This window comes from Dromiciops gliroides, chromosome 2 (assembly GCF_019393635.1).
Source record: "Dromiciops gliroides isolate mDroGli1 chromosome 2, mDroGli1.pri, whole genome shotgun sequence".
NCBI classification, from domain to species: domain Eukaryota; kingdom Metazoa; phylum Chordata; class Mammalia; order Microbiotheria; family Microbiotheriidae; genus Dromiciops; species Dromiciops gliroides.
Window position 1 is genome coordinate 333,716,094 of NC_057862.1, and position 15,741 is coordinate 333,731,834.

The following is a 15,741-nucleotide window of genomic DNA, read 5'->3' on the forward strand; positions in this document are numbered from 1 at the left end:
GTGACTTGCCTAAGTTTCTCTCCAAAACCCCTCCAAATACCTTCAAATAATGTCACAAGACAATTTCTGGAGCAGCCAAACACACAAAAGTACAGGATGTAATCATTTTCCAGCCAAAGACAACTTAGAAGGTTGGCAGGAACGATGTGTTGTACCAGGGAGATAGTGGAGTGAAGCCCAGCACAAGACATGCCCGTGCAGATATAACCCCAGCACAGACCTAGCCACAGACACAGACCTAGCCACAGACACAGCAAAACAAGAGAAGGCTACAGGAGTGTTTAAATCAATACTGGCAGCAATGGCTCCTGGAACTCAGCCCACAGATGGTAAGAGAGTTGAACAATTGGCCAGAAGAAGATTACAGGGTTATCTTTGCTAACACTGAGGCAGGACTCTGTTGTTTTACCCATACTCAGATCCAGGTCACAGTCTTGGGTGGTGGTCCTAGGTGGGGTAGGAGCACAAGCACACAAGAGCTTGCAGCCACAGTGGAGTGGGATTCTCTTCATAGTTCCAGGGCAGAAAAGCAGACCTGTATTTGCTTGCAGACCAGAGTACAAGCCAAGAGAGTAGTAAATATAATTCTCCATAAATCATACTACCTTGGAAGAACAAAAAACTTACAAATTTCTAGAAGTATCTCTGAAAACAGCTGCTCAAACCCACTGAAGTTTGGGAGACTGTGCTCTCCACCCTGGAAGCAATTCCCCACTTTAAAAAAGAGTTAAAAGTCAAGAAATAGGCTAGGAAAATGAGCAAACAGAAAAAATATTCTTACCCTAGAAAGTTTCTATGGTGACAAGGAAGATGAAAATACTCCCTCTGAAGAACAGCTCCCAAGAAAAAATATGAATTGGTCTCAGGCTATAGAAGGATTCAAAAAGGACTCTAAAAATAAAGTAATTGACATGGAGGAAAAATGGAAAGAACAATGAGAGTGATGCAAGAAAATCATGAAAAAAAAGAAAACAGCTTGGTAAAGGAGACATAAAAAATACTGAAGAAAATGACTCCTTAAAAAACAGACTGGGCCAAATGGTAAAAGAACAAAAAAGCCAATGAGGAAAAGAATGCCTTGAAAAGCTGAATTGGCCAAATGGAAAAGGAGGTACCTAAGCTCTCTGAAGAAAATAATTCCTTAAAAATTAGGGTTGAGGAAAAGGAAGCTAATGACTTTATAAGAAATCAAGAAACAATAAAGCAAAACCAAAAGAATGAAAAATAAAAGGCAAATGAGAAATACCTCATTAGAAATACAACTGACTTGGAAAATAGATCCAGGAGAGATAATTTGAAAATTATTGGACTACATGAAAGCCATGATCCAAAAAAGGGCCTAGACATCATCTTCAAAGAAATTGTCAAGGAAAATTGCCCTGATATTCTAGAACCAGAAGGTAAAATAGGAATTGAACGAATTCACCCATTACCTCCTGAAAGAGATCCCAAAAGGAAAACTTCCAGGAATATTATAGTCAAATTCCAGAGCTCCAAGGTTAAGGAGATAATATTGTAAAAAGCCAGAAAGAAACAATTCATATGTTTTGGAGCCACAGTCAGGCTAACACAAGATCTAGTAGCTTCTACATTAAAGGATCAGGGGTTTGTAATATGATATTCTGAAGGGCAAAGGAAATGGGATTATAACCAAAAATCACCTACCCAGCAAAACTGAATATAATCCTTTTGGGGAAAAATGGGAATTCAACAAAAGTGATAACTTTCAGACATTCTTGATGAAAAGACATGAACTGAATAGAAAGTTTGACTTTCAAATGCAAGTCCCTAGAGAAGCATAAAAAGGGAAACAGGACAAAAGAAATCATGAGGGATATTAAAAGGTCAAACTGTTTACATTGGCATATGGGAAGATGATACTTCTAACTCATAAGAACTTTCTCATTATTAGTTCAACTGAATGGAGTATATTTAGACAGATGGCATAGGTGTGAGTTAAAAATGAAGGGATGATATCTTTAAAAAATAAAATTAAACTAAGGGGTGAGAAGAATGCACTGGGAGAAAAGAAAGGGAGAGGTAGAATGGGGTAAAGTATCTCACATAAAAGAAACATGACAAAGCTTATACTGTGGAGGGAAAGATGGGGGAGGTGCTGGGGAGTGAGTGAAGCTTATTCTCACCAGAAATAGCTCAAAGAAGGAATAACATGCACACTCAATTGGGCATAGTAATCTAATTTACCCTGCAGGAAAGTATGTGTTGATGATAGAAGGGTAGGTGGGGTAGGTGGCAATCAGAAGCAAAAGACTTTTAAGGAGGGACAGGGTGAAAAAATATAGAAAATAGAGTAAATGTCATGGGGAGGAAACAGGATGGAGGGAAATACAGCTAGCAATAGTAACTGTGAAAGAAATTTGAAGGAAGTTAATCTGACAGGGCTCATTTCTCAAAAAACTTTGAGAACTGAGTCAAATTTATTCAAATAAGAGTCATTCCTCAATTGATAAATGATCAAATGACATGAATTTTTCAGGTGAAATAATCAAAGATACCTATAGCTATGTAAAAAAAGTGCTCTAACTCACTATTTTTGGGGGGTGGGGCAATGAAGGTTAAGTGACTTTCCCAGGGTCACATAGCTAGTAAGTGTTAAGTGTCTGAGGCCGGATTTGAACTCAGTCCTCCTGAATTCAGGCCCATGATTTATCCACTGCTCCACCTAGCTCCCCCCCTCTAACTAACTGTTGATTGGAGAGATTCAGGTCAAAAAAATTCTGGGGTACTATCCCAATCCTATTGGATTGAATAATAGGACAGGAGAGGAAAATCACAAATATTGTAGGGGATATAGGGAAAATGAGACATTGATGCACTCTTGTTGAATTTTAAACTGATTCAAACATTCTGTAGAGCAATTTAGAACTATGGCCAAAAGGCTATAACACCATGCATCATACACTTTGACCTAGTAATACCACTACTAGGTTGATATCCTAAAAGTGATTAAAAAAAAAAAGTTGAGTTAAAATTGAGCAGATGCTCATCTTTTGGGGAATGGCTCAACTAATTGTTGGATGAGATTATGGTGGAACACTATTGTGCAAAAGGCAGATAGGTGGCACAGTGGATAAAGCACCGGCCCTGAATTCAGGAGGACCTGAGGACCTGAGTTTAAATCCGGCCTCAGATACTTAACACTTACTAGCTGTGTGACCCTGGGCAAGTCACAACCCCCATTGCCCTGCAAAAACAAAAACAAAAAAGAGAAGAAAAAAAGAAATGGTGAGCAGGCTGCTCTCAGAGAACCCTGGAAAGACTTATATGAGCTGATGCAAAGTGACATGTATTGGATAAAAAGTAACAGCAATATTGTAAGATGCTCAGCTGTGAATGACTTAACTATTTTCAGCAATACAATGATCCAAGACAACTCTGAAGGACTTATGAAAAATGAAATCCATCTCCAGAGAAAGAACTGATGGTGTCTGAATACAGAATAACATGTAATTTTTTAGTATCTTTTTCATAATTTTTTTTGTTTTCTTTCACAACCTGACTAATGTGAAAATATTTTGCTTGATTACACATGTATAAATTATATTGAATTGCTTGTGTTTTAAGGGGGTGTGTTAGAGAGGGAGGGAGGAGGAGATTTTAGAACCCAAAGTAAAAAAAAAAATCAACAAATTTTTTACCATGCAATTTGGGAAAAAATAAAATTCTAAATAAATTGTCAAAAAGATTAAACTTAACTGAAGAGACATAGAATTCCTTTTATAACAGAAGAGAAAAAAATCATTCCTTGAAAAAAATTTTAGAGACAAAAGGAGGGAAATACAAAACTAATTCATAACTTTAACTGTGCGTAGAGTAAATAATCTAACAAAATGAAAATTTTACATATTGGATAAAAAATAAAACCATGTAAAATGTTATGTACAAGAAACACATTTAATACAAAAAATAAAATTGAGATTTCAGATCATGGTGACAGAGCAAAGACAAATATTCAAAAAATAAATAGGGATAAACAAGGAAACAACATTGTGCTGAAAGAAACCATAGACAACAATCCAATATCAAAAATAAATCATTTTTTTACTCCAAGTTCCTTAGAATTCAAATTAATAAAAGGAATAGTATCTGAACTACAAGATAATAGTGCTAGAAACACAATAGCAAGAGGAGACTTCAATATCTCTCTCTTAGTTTTTGATAATATATTGGAAACATAAACAAAAGGAAAAGTATAGAAGTGAACAAATTGCTTGAGAAACTAGATTTAAAAAACATATAATGTTTTCTAAATGGGACCACAAAAGAATACACATATTTCTCAGTATTATATGAAATTTTACAAATATTGACCATGTACTAGGTAGGGCACAAAGATAGCCCATAGCAAAGGTAGGATGCACAGCAGAGAGAGTACAGGGCCTGCCATCAGAAAGACTCATCTTCTTGAGTTCAAATCTGGACTCAGATACTTACTACCTCTGTGATTCTGAGCAAGTCACTTAGCCCTCTTTGCTTCAGTTCCTTATTTTTAAAATGGAGAATTAAATTGCAAACCAATCCAGTATCTTTACACAGAAAATCCCAAATGGGGTCAGGAAGACTCAAACACAACTGAAATTATTGAACAATAACAATATTGCCTATAAGACAATAAAATAATCATTGGTTCAGGGACAACAAACAAAATAATTACACACCCAAACTGAGAATTAACAATGAAACAATAAATAATGAGTGAGTCAATGAAAAAAAATCATAGAAACAATTTAGTAACTATGTTAAAGTAAATTATAATGTTCAAACAACAAAATAAAATGTCTAGAATAAAGCTAAAGCAGTCATCAAGGTAAAAATTCCTATCCCTATCCCTATCCCTATCCCTATCCCTATCCCTATCCCTATCCCTATGTCTAACCCTATTCCTATCCCTATCTCTATCTCCATCTCTATGTGTGTATATACTTATACATACATAGGTATACATATATACACACATATACATACATACACACACAAACACACACATATCTATAAGGGCCTAAAATTCCAGCTATGATGTCTAAAATCTGAGTGGTCGCCTTAAATTAGAAGCTTTAGCAAGAGTTTAGACTTTTAAGTATTTATTAAAGTGCATCAGAAGTTGGTAAGGAGAGAGAGAATGATAGAAATCTAACTTTCGCTAAGAGTGCCCCACATTTCACCTGCCAAAGCCAAGGTCAGGAACTGAAAAGCCTCTCCTCAAAGGCTACTCCCAGAACCCCTTGTGAAACAGGAAAAAGGACCATCCACATACACATAGCTCCAAGCTCTGATTGGCTGGTAACTTTGATCGACACAACTAACAGGCAGTAACTTCCAGATGCTAAAGTCACATGGTTTCCAAGTCACATGCTTTCTCCTCATCATGGAGTTTCCCTGCAATACATTTCTCAACAGGTTGGTACCACTCTAAATCTCTCTCTCTCTCTCTCTCTCTCTCTCTATATATATATATATATATATATATATATATGTGTGTGTGTGTGTGTGTGTGTGTGTATATATATATATATATATACACTGACACATCTGTATATATAACTCATATAAACAAAATAGAAAAGAGAAAGAAATAATAAAGTGAATTTAAATTTAAAAATCAGAAGTCAATGAATAACAAACCTAGGCACCAAAGAAGTGATTATACAAATTAGAGGGGGAATAGGTAAATTGGAAACAAATAAAAACAGAAATGAGTAAAATTAAAAGTTGCTTCTTTGGGGGAAACTGCATGGTGCAGTGGATAAAGTACCAGCCCCAGATTCAGTAGGACCCAAGTTCAAATCCAACCTCAGACACTTTATACTTACTAGCTGTGTGACCTTGGGCAAGTAACTCAACCTTTATTGGCCTGGAAAAAAAAATAAAACTCAGGTCTTCTTTTGGGGCAGCTAGGTGGCACAGTGGATAGAGCACCAGCCCTGGAGTCAGGAGTACCTGAGTTCAAATCCGGCCTTAGACACTTAACACTTACTAACTGTGTTACCCTGGGCAAGTCACTTAACCCCAATTGCCTCACTTAAAATTAAAAAAAAAAGTTGCTTCTTTTAAAAGTAATAAAATTAAACCATTAGCTAATCTGATTAAAACAAAGAAACTAGTAAATCTAATAAATAAAATAGTGTAAAAATTATTAAATAATCTGAAAAATTATAACTAGCTGAAAAATTATAACTGGCCCTTAAGTCATGCCATATTTACCATTTGATGTAAAAATTATTTTAACTGGGTCTTAATCTGTGATTTTATAACTGGCTGTCTGTGGGGCTATTAGCTGCCTATCTGCCTGGGGGTTTAAAAAATCCCCCAGGTTTGTTAAGCCCCATATGTCCCTTCCCCTACTGCCTCTCAGACTGATAAGCAAAAGCCTCTTTTTTACTTAAAGCACGGGGTTTATTTATGAGGAACAAACTTAGAATTAAATACAAAGAGAAATATACGACCTGACTGTGTTTTACTTTCTTTCCTGCTGTTGCCACCACCGCCTGAGCTTACAACCCCTGAGCCACGTCTCCTTTCTCAGTACTCTTACCTACCCCTTTTCTCAGTCTTCACTACGTCCCTTCACTCTTCCTCCTGATGACCCTCTAGTGTCTTCACTATTACTGTCAACTGCCTCCTCTGCTTCACTACATCTCTTCATCTTCCCTACTAACTGAAAGTCCCCCATACTATATATCCCTTCTCCTCTCAAAGGCCCTGGGCCAGGCCAACTACACACAGCCAAGGTAATTTGTTTGGTCCCCCAGGCCATGTGGGGTCCTGTGCCAGGCCATCTCAGAGCTGTGGTCTGGATGGAGGAAGCTCTGGCATTTCTGAGACTTTTCCTGTACCTCCCAGCTGAGCAGGGCATGGGTGGGCAAAGATTACCTGCCTGGGATGGTTTCTAGGAGAGCTCATTCATGGCTCCAAAACTAATTTTAGCTGCCCACAATAGCAAATGATCAATGTGAAATCAAAGCAAGAAGATAAAAATGTAGACTAAAGAAAGACTATATCTTCTACATTCTTTCCTTGTCAGGCCAGTTCTCAAATATTTTTCTTTTCTGGGGGAAAACAAAACAAAAACAAAAACATAGACAAACTCAAAAGTGTCCACAAGACAGTGATCACAATAGTGAGGAAAATGGAAATAGATAGATGTTGAAAAATGTGTTAAAACCTGGATGTTTAGCCTAGACCATAAAATAAAATAGGGCATATGGGAACGATGTTTAAATAAAGTATGTTTTTTTTAAAAATATACAGAAAAGCAATAAGATTTGTTCTGCTTAAACTCTGAAGCAGAATGAGGAAAAATGGGTGAATGTTTAAAAACAACAGGCTAAAAATCAAAAAAGCATTCCTGTGTATTTCTATTAAAAAGTATAATGAGTTGCTTTGGAAGTCAGGTCTTTTTCCTTTAGTAGAGCTCACTAAATCAGAAGTTGGGATAGTATTTATTGAAAATGATTAGGAGAGATTTTTGGTTAGAAGTTTGTTCTAATGAAACAAATGGTTTCCAAGGCCTCTTCCAACTCTTAAATTCTCTGCAGTAGTAACAGCATGTGATTTCTGAATATAGTTTACTGTACCATTTTGAAGCTGTTGGTTGATACACTCAGACTTTGCTTGGAAAACTATAAATTAATAGCTTTTCTTTTTTTTTTCTTCCGTAACAAGAAAGCATGTCAGTGATGGAAATTGAGATAGAAGTATAGATTTATATGACCAATACTCATAGGAGTTTCAAGACATGAAGAAGACAGCTTGAATTATTATTTATTCTTAGCTATCTTTAAACTTCACTAAAATTAACATTATTTAGAGCTCAAGCAAGGAATAAGTATTTATCAAGTATTCACTATATGACATATGCTATATTAAGTATGCAGAATATCATATGAACAAAAAGAAATACAACAGGTGGATAGTTTCCAATAAATATATAAGCAAATAAATTGAAGAGCAGCAGTTGGAGATGAAAGGGATTGGGAGGGATTAAATAGAAAATCAATAAAGCAATCTCCTCTTACCCAGAAAGCTTACTTCTTTTTCCTGATTCTTTTTCACTTACTGAGTTCTGCTAAAAAAGATTTCATAAGGTTCAAGATTGATGGTATATCTATGCTAAAAGGTGATCACTGGCATTCAGTATGAAAAGGAAATTATGTCAAAAGAAATGTCTCTGTTGAAGAACAATATTTATTAAAATATTTATAATAAATTTATAAAATATCGATATATGAAAGTATGTATGTATATTTAATGGTACAAAGACTTTGGGGACACTGCATTTAATATAGACATACATACACTCAAATATGTACACATAAATACATATACTCATGTAATAAGGTAGTAATAAATTGCTCTATTTGTGGCTCTTCCCCTTCCATTCCTCTGAATGCATTTAAAAATAGTATATTGAAGCTCTTTTAAAGAGATACATCACTACTCACCAACTCACCATCCTTCTCCAACTTCAGAGTAAAATAAATCAGTTATAACATATATACATAGTCAAATAAAACAAATCAACATATTAGCTTTAATTGAGAACCCATGTCAGAATCTGTATCTCATCACCATTCTGAGTCAGTTAACAAATATTTATTAAACACCTATTATGTGCAATGCACTGCACTAAACCCCAGGATACAAAAAAAAAAGAGGGAAATAGCATTTTCAGTCCTCAAGAAGCAAAAGGATTGTTTCAGTATGTCTTTTAAAATCATATTTCATCACTGCTTTAGTCAGTATTATGAGGCCTTCGAGAATTCTTTCCACTCACATTATTGAGACACTCATCATGTAAATTATTCTGGTTCAGCTCACTTCATTCTGTTTTACACATTCTCTTCATATTTCTCTGAATATACTATATTCCTCATTTCTCCTAGCACAATAAAATTCCATGATATTCAACTACTTAAATGTATTTACTCATTCTCTAATTGATACCAATTTTATTTCCAGTTCTTTTTTACAGCAACAAAATGCTTCTCTAAATATGCTTATTCCCTAGTTGTTTGTTTATTCATTCATTCATTCATTTATTTATTTATTTCTTGGCAGAAGGTGTTGTTTGTTTGCTTTTCATACTGCCCTTGACTTCCTTGGCATATATTACTCAGAGTAGTATGGCCAAAGACAAAACCGTTTAGTGATTTCATATTTCTTTATACCTGTAGAATTGTTAACTTTTCATTATCCATGTATGGGGTTTCGAGGATTTTTCTCAGACAGTTTAAATTGGAGACATTTTTTCCATGCTGGCCTGAGTGCCCCCTGACTACCTCTTCATACTTCCCTCTATTTTCCATGTACACACACACACACAGACATATATATATATATATATATATATATATATATATATATACATGAGAAAAGTAAATTCTCTATGTTAATAATACATTTAGAAAGTGATTCTTCTCAAAGACAAATGGGGGTACTTTGGAGTAAAAGATTCTTGGTTCACATTTACTACCTGAGTCTACAAACTCCTCAATGCTCTATCCGTTGATAGCAGACTCCTGGCAGAGGAGAACAAAATCCTGCTTGACATTCAATGAGTTCAAAATTTTCCTTTGATGCTTAATTAGACACTCATAAGCATTCTCCATCTGTTAGTATTGTTCCTCAATGACAAAGTAGTCAAGGATCAACAATTATTTAGGATTTGGGTTTCAATTAAAGGAACATAAACTGGGCCTATCTGTCCCAGGTATGGCAATCTTGAACCACAGTGTGTTTGCCAGCAGGAGTTTCTCCAACAGAGTTATTTCCTCTGTCATAATTTCCTGTTCATATTGAACAATCCTGTATGAGATGATTATGGATTTGAGTCAGATTAAACTCTGAGGATGAGGTCTGGAAGATACCCAGCCCCACCCCAGTGTAGTTAGTTTAAAAGTTTATTGCTTGTCAAATTCTCACTGTCTCCTTTAAGTTTTATTGCCAATTAAAAGTATTTTTACTTCTGCTCAGTCTCCCCACTTGTCAGCTACATCTTAGTTTTATCTGGAATCCATCATGTGTCAGAACCCCAGTCCTTGTTGAGTGGGTCGGGGAGTGTGCCCACCAATTCAGTACTCAGGACTCAAGAAGGGAAGGCGATCACAGGGCTCAGCATGGGATGCGGCAATTAAGTTGAGACCCAATGTTAATGACATGTTTCTTTTTCTCAGAGCAGAATTCCCTTGACCCTAGGGTCCCAACAATGGATTATTCTTTTATTCTTTATTCTATTTCTTTGATTTCCCAACATAGCCAAAGATAAATTTTAACCCTGTCATCCTTCTAAAATTAACACAACTACAAAACAATGCTGAAACACATGAGTGACTCTTCCTGTTATACAAGTTGAATGTCTTTAGATATAGGGGCTGGGAGAGGGGAGGGGGGAGTCAGTGGGAACTGTAATTCCTCTCACTGTCACTCTCCCATTCCCTCTTCCTTCAGTTTGACCTTGTTCCCCCTCCCCTTTTCCCCCTTGTTCCTGTCTCCATACATTGATTATGAGCTAAACATGCATTCTGGGTGAGACAGGATTGGATGTTAGATTGTGAGCTCTCCCTAGTGTGTGTGGGGACTTTCTCCCCACCAACATTACTATAAAAGCTCAAGGCATGTATTCGTTATTGCGACTCAGTTATTGAGTTTGCCCATTCTTGCAAGAATGTAATAAATCTGTCTCTGCTTGACTTGGTGGTCTCCTCGAGTTATTTGGGTAAACTGAGGCAGTTTGCCCCAAACAATCCCAATGATCACTTTTTAGTGCAAATATACCATCAGTCTTGAAGCCCACGAATTCTCTTCTAACAATAAATGAAAAAGAATCAAGGGAAAAGAAGTAAGCTTTGTGGCTAAAAGCAGATTATGCCATTGATTTTCTATGTAATCCTACCCAATGCCTTTCATTTCCAACAGCAGCTTTTCAATTTATTTGTTTATTTATTTATTGGAAACTTCTTTTTACTCATATTATATCTGGGATACTTAGTGCAGTGCCTGGAATATAGAGAATACCTAACAAATTCTTATTGCTTACTTGGACTCTAATTGATATGTTCTAAAAGTAATGGTTTTAGTGGGAATTAAAGATTGCTTATAATTTGCCAAGAATATTTCCTTAAATTGGTATAATGTTAAGGGAAAAATTATTAAGGTCAATAGTCAATAAAAATTTCATCCATACAAACAGATGTGTTTCATTCAGAGAGCTGATGAAATGAAACTCTGAACAAACTAGAAAGATTTCTCAATGACAAATATAAAATCTATTTTATTTTTGTATCGTTCCAACTGACCCTACTCTAGGGCAGCCCATAACAGACTCTCAATAATTACATTTTATCTAAAATAAAGCATCCATTGTCTCCCAAATGCATGAATTTCAAAGGTAATTTATATTTTGTTATGAAAGAAACACCAACATTACAACCTCAGGCACTTGAAATTTGCCTACATACTTGACAGCTGCATGGTCATAATTTTGCAAATGAGACATTTTTCATTATATTATTTAGCATGGTTGGTCCATTTCTAAAGTGGACTACATCTCAAAGTTGATGATAGATACACTGTGGCTATTCCATAAGTCATCATTTAGTGAAAGCCACCAAATTTGAAGAATACAGGCCAAATATTAAATCGTCATTTGTTATCTACAAAATCAGGCTGTCAATTCAATTATCTTTCTTAGTCATGCATATTGTTACATATACAAGGGTAACCTTTTGTATCAATTATATGAAATCTAAGACTTTTTAAAAAGTTATGCAAGGGGCAGCTAGATGGAGCAGTGGATAGAGCACCGGCCCTGGAGTCAGGAGTACCTGAGTTCAAATCAAGCCTCAGACACTTAACACTTACTAGCTGTATGAGCCTGGGCAAGTCACTTAACCCCAATTGCCTCGCTAAAAAAAAAAAAAAAAAAAAAGTTATGCAACCTGTATATCCAGTGTTTAACACAGTACCTGGCACACAGAATACAATTAATAAATGTTTATCAACTGACCGATTAATTTCTAGGACCTTCTAAGCATAAAGGTCCTAAACTACAAAGGAGAGAGACTTTATTGATTTATATTTTTTAGAGCTTTTCAAAAGAAGATAAAGAAAATGTGAATCTAAACCATTCCTAGATTAAAAAAAAAGATTTTGAGTCTTTGGTGGGGGTAGCATTTTTTAGGTGATCTCAGATATTTCATCTTCCAATTGTTCTTCCTGGATCAGGATGGAAAGGAAAACCATTTCCCTTTGAGGTATAGTATAATGAAAATTGACAAGAGAGAAAAGCATTCCCTGGGAAAGGAGCTGGGAAATAACAGAACTTCCAGAAAGGATTATAGAGCACTCTTCTTCAACATATTTCCCCTACCACAAACAAGTACAAGATAATATGACAAGGGGGCAGCTAAGTTGTGCAGTGGATAAAGCACTGGCTCTGAATTCAGGAGGACCTGAGTTCAAATCCAGCCTCAGACACTTGACATTAACTATCTGTGTGACCCTGGGAAAGTCACTTAACCCTCATTGTCCTGCCCTTCCCCCCCAAAAAAAAGATAATATGATAAGCTTGAAGACTTCTAGCGAGGGGGTACTCGACACATGTTGAATTTCTCTCTTCACTCTCTTCAGTTATGGACAGTTCTTACGTAAAACGTTTTTGTTTTTGTTTGTCCCCTAATACTAAGCCAAAGTTTAAACATCCCAACATTGTTCCTAGTTTTGCTTTCTATGGGGTTAAACAGAGTCCAATAATTCTTCCACATCAGAACTCTTCATATACTTGAAGACAGAAATTACACCCCCATTGAATATTTTCATCTTATTGAATATTCTTATCTCATTGACAAAGGCTGGCAAAGAATTCAAGCCTTCTAACTTATAATGTCCTATTTTTCTATTACAACATGCTGACTTCCTGTGCCACAGATACTGCATATTCATATATTGAATCTTTGAATAATGTTTTGGACACTATAATGGATGGAAAATACACACTGATCTGCCTAAACAAAAGACTCTTGAGTCTGTATTTTCATCAAATCAAACCTTTCCCCATCTTTCTTGGCTATTTACAGTCAGACAGCTTTTCTCATACAGAAAAGGGAACTAAGAGCCTTCATTTTTGCTTTGTCTCTTGTATACTTTTGCTTTCATAGCTATGGGCAGGAAATGATGCCTTTTGACCTACTTACTCTGATTGGCAGAGAGTGGGTGCTAATGCTAATAATGAACTCATGATAAGGAATCAAGTATAAAGCAGCTGCTTTCTCCCTGTCCCTTTAGGTTCTTTTCAAGCTTCAAAAAGGAGCTTCCTAAATACTAGTAGAAGTTAGGAGCGAACTATAAACTAAAATGCCAGAGATAGTGTCACTGTGAGAAAAGAAGCCTCTAATATTTTAATTTGAAAGAGGAATTGTAAAGATCTTTTAGATGAAAGGTAGGAGATGGGGCTGAAGAAAATGGATTCTCAGAATGAAAAACTATCATGGGGTAACAGAAATGTTAGATTTGGCCCTGAGAGCTTTAAGAAAAGGCCTAAAGTTTAACGTTTAAAGAACACGGGTTGCATTTACTATAGCCAAAGTTTAATATAAACAGTTAATTTTTTATCCAAAAAAAAGATGATTTAGAAAATGTAAACAAATTTATAATTAAGCAAAAAGGCTAAAAGATCAAACAGTTACATTTAGAATTCACAAAATGTTGATCACTATAAGCAGTGCTCAGAGATATCTTTAGTCAATCTCTCTCTCATGTAGTATCATATAACCCTAGGTTAATTGCTAGAAAAGCCCTTAGACCCTATCAAATCCACTCTCCCTCATTTAATAGAAGAGGGAAGAGCCAAGTTATTGAGTGATTTGCCTAGTTTCATACAACTAGAAAGTTTCTGAAGTGGTGTTTGAACCTAGGCATTCCTGACTGCAAGTCCAGTGCTTTATCTAAAGCTAAAACAGTAATATATGGAGGAGAAGCTATGACATGTTGAGTATTATTCAGGAATTAGATTAAAAGGGGTTAAAGAAAATAAAAGTTCCATAGAAGCATTCAAAAATGAAATTAGAAAGTTAATCCATCAACTATGTATTCCAGGAAAATAGAGGGATAATTAAAAAAAGAAGGGTCGGTATCTTTGTTTATAAAGGGCATTCTAGAATTTTTGGGGGGTGAAGGGGTAGAAGTAATAGCTTCCAAGACAGGCCTTTCTTCTCATTTTAGATTCTTTATACAATCCAGGAGCCACATGACTTATTGGAATAGTAATTAAGAATTGCATGTGGGGGCAGCTAGGTGGCACAGCGGATAAAGCACCAGCCCTGGATTCAGGTGGACCTGAGTTCAAATCCGGCCTCAGAAACTTGAAACTTAATAGTTGTGTGACCCTCGGCAAGTCACTTTACCCCCATTGCTCCACAAAAAAAAAGAATTGCATGTATCCACACAATGAATACCAGACACCACAACATCTCTTAACATGAGGTTCTAGTAGAGAATTGATCAACTTAGAGATTTTGGAATAGGTGCTCTTTGGGATGATATTTAGAGATTATGCCAACAAGTATAAATAACAACCATTTTTTTTCTATTTATGCAAAGACCTGAGGTTTTGCTTTGTTTTTAGACCAGGTTTCCATATTTCATTTACACTATAAGTTAAGTGACCCTTCATAGGCCCAGTCTCATTGCTGATTGGTTCCGAAGTTTGGGCCTGCTTCATTTCTAATTTAGAGTGTGTTGCCTATCTTTAAATTCTGTCAGGACTAATGCTGATTCCTCATGAAATTCATTCAGCTTTAGCCCTACTACAAACCAGAACACCTGAGCTAGAGCAATGTAACAGTCTCATTCTTCCCCAAAGTATGGATTATAGGCATGTGTCTCTGTCTGGCAGACATGGTTAAAAAACTGAAGAAGAAAAAAAAAAAACAAAACAAAAAAACTCATGGATTCTTGCCCCTTTGATTACTATCATTGTGCTTTCACTTTCAAAGAAAAGGAATCCTTTATGTTTAGCATATTTCATTTTGAAAAGTAAGTGTAAGATTACATTTGGAATGCTAATCTCCCTCCTAGTTTGGTTGTTAATAGGTAAACAGTTCTTGGCTAACATTAAAATACTATACATTTCTGAGATCAATAGCATTAGTAATAGTAGCATTTATTTATTTAATTATATATCTTTGGAATAATTAGGTTTCTTTGGGAATTCACTTATTCTTCCTGGTTGCTGATGTGATGGGAATGAGAACATTTTAATCAAACTTTAATTACTTCAGGAAATTTTGTAAAATAGCAATTCACTTGGTACTCTAAGGGATAGTACCTTATTAAATTTAATTGAATAGGTTTCATTGTTAATTTTAATTAGAAGGTAGCATGGTATAATTGATATCATTGTTAGAGTCAGGGAAGCATTAAAATTTCTATTCTGAGAGTTTCTAGCTCTATGATCTTGGGTAAGTCCTTTAAAACCTGTATTATCTATATTTAACATCTATGCTCCCAGGCAACCCCTGGCACATTCACAGTCTCTATTAGGACCAACTATCATCTGTGTTGATGGAGAAAATTCCCACACTTAGTATTCCTTAAAACTTATATTCACATACTGGACGTAATTATTGAATAATACCCTGATAACCATAAAAAAATTGGGGAAACATATTCCAAAAGTGCCCAATTTACTTGTGAGATGTAGCTTGCACACTGACCAGCTCCAAT